Below are 8,375 nucleotides of genomic sequence, written 5' to 3'. Positions count from 1 at the left end.
ATATAAACCCTAGATATAGCCTTATTCATGCATTTTAAGCCTATAAACCTCTTTAGGAGTATATGTGCACGTAAAGATGGAACCTTTACATGCAAACCAGGCCTTAGAAGCCTAGATCTATCAGTTGGATGCATTGGTTTTGAGCAGAATCGTCTGAATAGTAATTGCATGCATGCGACTCGGCGAGTTATTCTTTGGACTCAGCGAGTCGAGTCGCGAGTCCAAGTTAGTCTTCATACCTCTAGATCAGACTCGACGAGTTGTTCATACTGATGGGTTTTGAGCATTCTAACACTTCCTAAGTGTACATGCAACCCTAATAACCTTGGATCTATGTTTGTCTAATTATCATGCAAAGTTGAATTCCAAGGCTATATTCCTATCTAGCATACATGGGGAACAATTTTTAACTTGAATGAAAGATAGAATAACTTACCTTGTTGTTGCTTATGTTCCTTGAAACCTTGTGAGCCTAGCACCCCAAGTGTGATGCCTCAAATGCTTCACACAACACCAAATGCTCTTGGAAAGACTTTTGAGAGAATGCACACTTCTTGAAATCAGCCTAGCCCTCTTGTTTCATATGTGTAGCCGATTTTGGTGGAGAATGGGATTCTTATATAGTGTTGACACATCTAGGGTTACACCATGTAAACCCTAATGTGTCATGACTCTTCATTTCCATGACCCATGGGTTTGTAATTCCCATGGAGCATCCTATGGGTGGAACCCAACTTGATAATCCATGGAGCCTCTTAGCCCACTATACAAGATATGGATGATTTACATAATCAACCCATATATTTAATTAGTTATCTTTTGATCACTTAATTAATTCTAAATTAATTCTTGATCAAACTAATCAAATAATATTATTAATATATTAGAACTTATAATATATTAATAATCTCCAAGTGTTATTTTTCTCATTTAGTCTATCCAATTGCATGGTGCCATGCAACCCAAATGGACCATGCCGGGTCGGGTCAAATACATACCAGAAATAGTTATGGACTTAGACACCTTATCCAACAGTCTCCCACTTGGATAAGTCTAATAACTATTACTGCAAGTATGACTTTAGGAACCGATCGGCAATCGTAGCTCTTTTCAAGGTTTCTCGGAACTGAGAAGATGATGTTACGCCATTTAAGATAAGTGATCATATAATCCTCTGTTCTAGATATCAGCCGGAAAAATACATGGAACAATGTCTTACTTATTGTCCAACAGTTTGTTTCCCGATTTCCGATTTGTTTGACAAAGAACTTAATTGAACACATCAACTTAGTTCTGACCGGGCCCGGTACATAGGTCAAAACAAAATCATCGAGGGGCCCAGATATCAGCTTCTAATCCAAGAAGGAACAGATAAAATTCAACTCATATGTTTGTTCTACCACTCATTGAATTATACACAACAGCACGTTTTATAACATCAAGTTACCAATGCGTTTTCGTACAATCAATGCATAACCAACTTGTAAGTAACAAATCATATCTCTAGGTTTGAAGACTTATATGATATTACCGTCTCACAATCACTCGAGATAGAATTCCATGAAGTGATTCCAGTGAGCGTGGGTTGAGTCCAATGCTCAGAACTTATGAGCACTCATGATTGTTGTAGCCTTGTCCAACACCGTAGACCTCTGCAACCAATCATGACAGTCTTGATTCATACCTACTTCCGACATATGACCGACTGTGGAGGTCTGAATAATATGTTATACCAAACAAAATTATTCTGGAAGTCAAAACATGCAATAGAAATATAGTAAACGATCGACAAGATATAGCAACACTTTACTCATAAATAAAACACCTTTTATTCATCATCTAATGTCAATTACACTTAACAAATTTTAAGGTTATCTAACTACTAAATCTAATATCATCCTTCAGCCCTATGCTCCGAGCATGCTGGAGATGCTTAACCCGAGCCAGTCCCTTCGTGAGGGGATCTGCTGGGTTCTCATCCGATGATACCCTCTTTGCCACGAGGAGTCCTTCTTCTATTCGATGTCTGATAAAATGGTATTTTCTATCGATGTGTCTGGATCTCCTGTGATCCCTTGGTTCCTTGGCTAAGGCAACAACGCTTTCACTATCACAGAAAATTTCCATTGGCTCTTTAATGGCTGGTACAAATCCAAGGTCTCCAATGAAGTTCTTTAGCCATATCGCCTCCTTTGCCGCCTTGCTCGCTGCAATATACTCTGATTCACAAGTTGAATCAGCCACTGTCTCTTGCTTGGAACTCTTCGAAGAAATTGCTCCTCCGTTTAGGGTAAAGACCCAGCCCGACTGAGAGCGGAAGTTATCCCTATCAGTCTGGAAGCTAGCATCACTATACCCTACAACTCTCAAGTCATCACTCCCACCGAGGGTAAGAACCCAGTCCTTAGTCCTCCGTAGGTATTTGAGGATATTCTTTACCGCAGTCCAGTGTGCCTTTCCAGGGTTCCCCTGATACCTGCTAACCATGCTCGGGGAAAAGGCTACATTAGGTCGAGTACACATCATAGCATACATGATCGATCCTACAGCCGAAGCATAAGGTATTCGACTCATTTCTGCTATCTCAGCCTCAGTGCTAGGGCTTTGTGTCTTACTCAATCTGGCGTTACTCTGGATGGGTAACTCTCCTTTCTTGGAGTCCTACATGTTGAATCTCTTCAGCACCTTATCCAAGTAAGTACTCTGACTAAGTCCAATTAGTCTTTTACTCCAATCTCTCAAGATCCTTATCTCTAGAATATAGGCAGCTTCTCCTAGGTCCTTCATAGAGAAACACTTCCCAAGCCAGTACTATACTTCCTGCAGGGTTGGGATGTCATTTCCTATGAGTAGTATGTCATCCACATACAATACCAAAAAGCTAACTATACTCCCACTAGCCTTGACATACACACAAGATTCATCTTCACTCCTAGAAAAGCCAAATTCCTTGACCTTTTCATCAAAGCAAAGATTCCATCTGCGAGGTGCTTGCTTTAATCCATAAATGGATTTCTCAAGCTTACACACTCTATTAGGGTACTCGTTGCTGACAAAACCTTATGGCTGACTCATGTAAACATCTTCAGTCAACTTTCCATTAAGGAAAGCGGTTTTGACATCCATTTGCCAAATTTCATAGTCATGAAATGCAGCTATGGCTAACATAACCCTAATAGACTTAATATTGGCTACTGGAGAAAAGGTCTCACCATAATCCACTCCAGGAATTTGAGAGAAGCCCTTTGCAACCAGTCGAGCCTTATAAGTGTGTACATTACCATCCATGTCGGTCTTCTTCTTGAAGATCCATTTTCACCCTACAGTCTTACGACCTGGTACATTCTCAACCAAGTTCCAAACTTGATTGTCATACATGGATTGTATCTCGCTATCCATAGCCTCTTTCCATTCAGCAGACTCGGGGCCTGCCATGGCTTCCTCGTAGCTATTAGGATCATCCAGACCTACTAGTGTCCCATCACTAATAAGTGTCTCACCTTCTGCAGTAATATGGAAACCATAGTAATCCTCAGGTGCACTCCTAACTCTCGTGGAACACCTCAGAGGTACAGATTCGTCAACTGGCTGAACAGGAGTTTCCTCCTCAAGTTGAGGGCTAGTGTTTGAAGTTCCTTCACCACTTGACTCTTGAATTTCTTCAAGATCAATTTGCCTCGCACTGTCTCCTTGGCTTATAAACTCTCTTTCTCTAAAGACTCATCTTCTTGCTACAAAGACCACATTATCACTAGGTATGTAGAAGAGGTAACCAAAGGATTGTTGTGGGTAGCCGATGAAAATACACCTCTTGCTTTGAGGTTCGAGCTTATCATGAGTCTCGCATCTCACGAAATCCTCGCAACCCCAAATCTTGATGTGGTCTAGTTTGGGTACTTTACCAGTCCACATCTCGTGAGGAGTTTTGGCAACTTTCTTTGTAGGGACTAGATTAAGGATATGGGCGGCAGTCTCTAAAGCATACCCCCAGAATGAGATTGGTAGCGAAGCTCGACTCATCATGGAACGAACCATGTCTAACAAGGTTCAATTACGCCTTTTAGCCACACCATTCAACTGTGGTGTCTTGGGAGGTGTCAATTGTGAGACAATCCCACATTCCCTTAGATAGTCGAGGAACTCTGAACTAAGATACTCACCACCACGATCGGATCGAAGCATCTTAATGTTCCTGCCCAATTGATTCTCGACTTCCTGTTTAAATTCCTTAAACCTTTCAAAAGTCTCTGACTTATGCTTGTTAAGTAGATATATCCATATCTACTGTAATCATCAGTAAAAGTCAAATAATAACGATTAGCATCCCTTGTGGCATGTTTGAATGGTCCACACACATCCGTGTGTACAAGGTCCAACAAACTTCACCCCTCTCACACAAGCCTGTGAAGGGTGACTTTGTCATTTTTCCAAGTAAGCATGATTCGCAACTATCATCTGACTTTAGGTCAAACGACTCCAAGACTCCATCCTTTTGGAGTTGGCCTATGCGTTTCTTGCTCGTATGTCCAAGACGACAATGCCATAATGATGCTTTATCCAAGTTATTATTATTAAGAGAATCAATACACAAAACATTATTTCCTAAGTTATCTACAACAGATACAGCTTCATACACACCATCACAAGGTAATGCTTTAAAATAAAGAACATTATTAAAGAAAGCATTAATCGAACCAACTTCATTATCAAATGAAAAGGTGAAACCTTGTTTATACAATGCATGAAAGGAAATAATATTTCTTGCCATTTCTGGAGAATAAAAACATTTATTCAAATCTAAATTTAACCCACTACTTAGCGACAAAGTATTAACTCCAATCTTGGTGACAAGTGTAACTTTCCTATTCCCCATGATTAAGTTTATTCTTCCTTGCTCCACATTCTCACTTCTTCTTAGTCCCTACAAGTCACAACAAATATGAATACCACAACCGGTATCAAGGACCCAAGATTTAGAATGGGGTGAGTTATTAGAAATGATAGTGTAAATACCTGCATGGTTGGGTTTAACTTTCCCATCCTTCACATCTTGCTGGTATTTTGGGCAGTTCTGCTTCCAATGTGATTTTTCATGGCAATAGAAGCATTTAGCCTCTTTTGGGTTAGAAGAAGGAGTGACGAAACCTTTCTTGGTTCCACTTGAAGAAGAGCCATCAAGGGTCCTAACCTTGGTGCCCTTCGAATAACTCTTTCTCTTCTTCCCTCGACTTTTCCCGATTGCCAAAACCGGAGTGGAGTTTGGAGTAGGAGTGTTAACAACCGACTTCCTCTTAAGACCTGTTTCAGCGGTCTTGAGAAGTCCCTAAAGTTTGTTGAGTGTGACCTCTTCCTTATTCATGTGATATGTCATGCGGAATTGATCATAGAACGATGGTAAGGAGTGCAAAATGATATCTATTGCAAGCTCCTCAGGGAAGTTCACATTAAGCTTCAGCCATCGATCCACATACCTTTGCATTTTCTGCATGTGGCTCGTGACGGATTCCCCGTCCTTCATCATGGTTGTTATCATGGAGCAGATGATTTCATACCTCTCTTGTCGTGCACTTTGATGGTATCTTTCCATTAGATCTTGGTGCATTTCATAAGGGTAGAAATCCTCATAGGACTTTTGGAGTTCCGCTGTCATCGTGGCCAACATGATGCATGCCACTTTCGTAGCATCCCTTTCATGTACCTGAAAATCAGTGATCTCCTAAGGAGTTGCAGTGGTCTCATTAATCTCCTTAAGCTCCTTGTCAAGGACATATTCTTTGTCCTCATAGCGGGTAATCATCCTGATGTTTCTGATCCACTCATTGAAGTTGGATACATCAAAAGTGACTTTCCCACACAAGTTCATAAGGGTAAAGGAGCCATTTGGATTAGAGCCAGAAGCAGCATTGTTTGAAGACATCTGAAGGAAGTGGACAAGATTAGTTTAGATATTAAGAGAGTCCTTAATAAAACACCCAAATGTAATATTAAGGCTAGAATCCCATCACAATATATTATAACTTAGAAGAGGTATGCCGTAATCCAAGCTATAACATATTTGAAAGGTAGGTGAATAACGATTCACCAATTTCCACCACGAAAACCGAAATATTAAATATTAGGTTTTTGATTGGTTCTTAGAAATTCCTAGATTCTTTGAGATTCAATGAACTTTTCAAAGGCATGTTTCAATCTCGAGTGTGCCCTCCAAGTTTTGTGACTAGGATACCGAGGATCACAAAACGAGGTGTGAAGTAACCATGCAAATCACTTGGTACCCTTAATGTTTATCACTCAATCGATGTGCCGGTAAACCACACACGCTCCACCGATACTATAATAAACCTTAAGTCACCCTTTACCTACCTTGTTAAGTCCAAGTTAGTGTGTCGGTTAACCACACACGCTCCACCAACGACTTAAACAATGTGTAAAGTGTAATTTCATGGATTAGCACCTTATTCTCATTTGTCCTAAAGTAACTAAGATTGGGAATTCAATAAAACATTTAGTTACTTTATAATATTCATCATACTTTTAATGAGAATTTATAAGTCCTTGTCCTACCCGTTCGGCTAACGACCCTCCACCAGTCAAGCAAGCGATGGGTGAGAGTGGACACCCATTAAGTTGTCATTTTATAGGCAACAACCTTATACCCACCTTATAGACCAGCTTCGTGAATGAGGCGTACTAGCGGTAAGATGACTTTGTTATTATACATATATATATATATATATATATATATATATATATATATATATATATATATATATTTATTAAATTATAATAATATAAGTATAAGGGTTGAATTTTAACTTTTAAAATTCTAAGGGTTGGAACTAAAGTTTTAACATGACTTTACTTGTTCCAAAACTTGAGGGCAAGTTTTGTAAACTTTTAAAACTTTTCATTTCTTGTAACTTATGATTTTAATAGAGTAATAAAAATGAAGACTCTTCATTTTTCTAACTCTTGTGTTCTTTTAATGGTTTTAATTCAAGTGACTTTTGGTTTTCCATAACTTGAGGACAAGTTATGGACTCCATTAAAACACATTATGATCAAGAATTAATCTACCACATAGGTTACAAATAATTCCTATGATCATCTAAACATCATAAGAACAAGAACATGAATATGAACACTTTCATAAATCAAAATTACACTTAAAACTTTGTAATTTTGATAACTAGTTGTTGTAAATGAAGTAGCAAAGACATTACACCATCTAAAACAAGTTTTCAAGTGCCAAAACAGTTTAGGGTAATGTTTCTAGTCCATTTCCAGCAACTAAAGTCGAAAATCTGCACTCTGTGGCTCTTACTCGCCGAGTGCATGAACCTACTCGACGAGTAGGTTGAAGATACAAGTGAACTCGGAGAGTCCCCTATGGACTCGGCGAGTTCATCAGGCAGACAACAAGTTTTTCGACTTTTTTCAACTTTTTAGCACAAATAACAAACAAACAAGCCTAGGTTCTGATACCACTGATGGGTTTTGAGCATTCTAACACTTCCTAAGTGTACATGCAACCCTAATAACCTTGGATCTATGTTTGTCTAATTATCATGCAAAGTTGAATTCCAAGGCTATATTCCTATCTAGCATACATGGGGAACAATTTTTAACTTGAATGAAAGATAGAATAACTTACCTTGTTGTTGCTTATGTTCCTTGAAACCTTGTGAGCCTAGCACCCTAAGTGTGATGCCTCAAATGCTTCACACAACACCAAATGCTCTTGGAAAGACTTTTGAGAGAATGCAGACTTCTTGAAATCGGCCTAGCCCTCTTGTTTCATATGTGTAGCCGATTTTGGTGGAGAATGGGATTCTTATATAGTGTTGACACATCTAGGGTTACACCATGTAAACCCTAATGTGTCATGACTCTTCATTTCCATGACCCATGGGTTTGTAACTCCCATGGAGCATCCATGGAGCATCCTATGGGTGGAACCCAACTTGATAATCCGTGGAGCCTCTTAGCCCACTATACAAGATATGGATGATTTACATAATCAACCTATATATTTAATTAGTTATCTTTTGATCACTTAATTAATTCTAAATTAATTCTTGATCAAACTAATCAAATAATATTATTAATATATTAGAACTTATAATATATTAATAATCTCCAAGTGTTATTTCTCTCATTTAGTCTATCCAATTGCATGGTGCCATACAACCAAAATGGACCATGCCGGATCGGGTCAAGTACATACCAAAAATAGTTATGGACTTAGACACCTTATCCAACACATACAACTTAGCGAGTCACAACCAGAGTGTTCATACGTTGAAGGAGGACTCGATGAGTTGTTCATACAACTCGACGAGTCGGATGCAGATTGACTAAGAGATAGCATAGAA

The sequence above is a fragment of the Lactuca saligna genome, chromosome 3 (genome assembly GCF_052625555.1).
Source record: "Lactuca saligna cultivar CGN05327 chromosome 3, ASM5262555v1, whole genome shotgun sequence".
NCBI classification, from domain to species: Eukaryota; Viridiplantae; Streptophyta; class Magnoliopsida; order Asterales; family Asteraceae; genus Lactuca; species Lactuca saligna.
The sequence above is the reverse complement of the archived record's forward strand: the minus strand, read 5'-3'. Positions refer to the sequence as shown.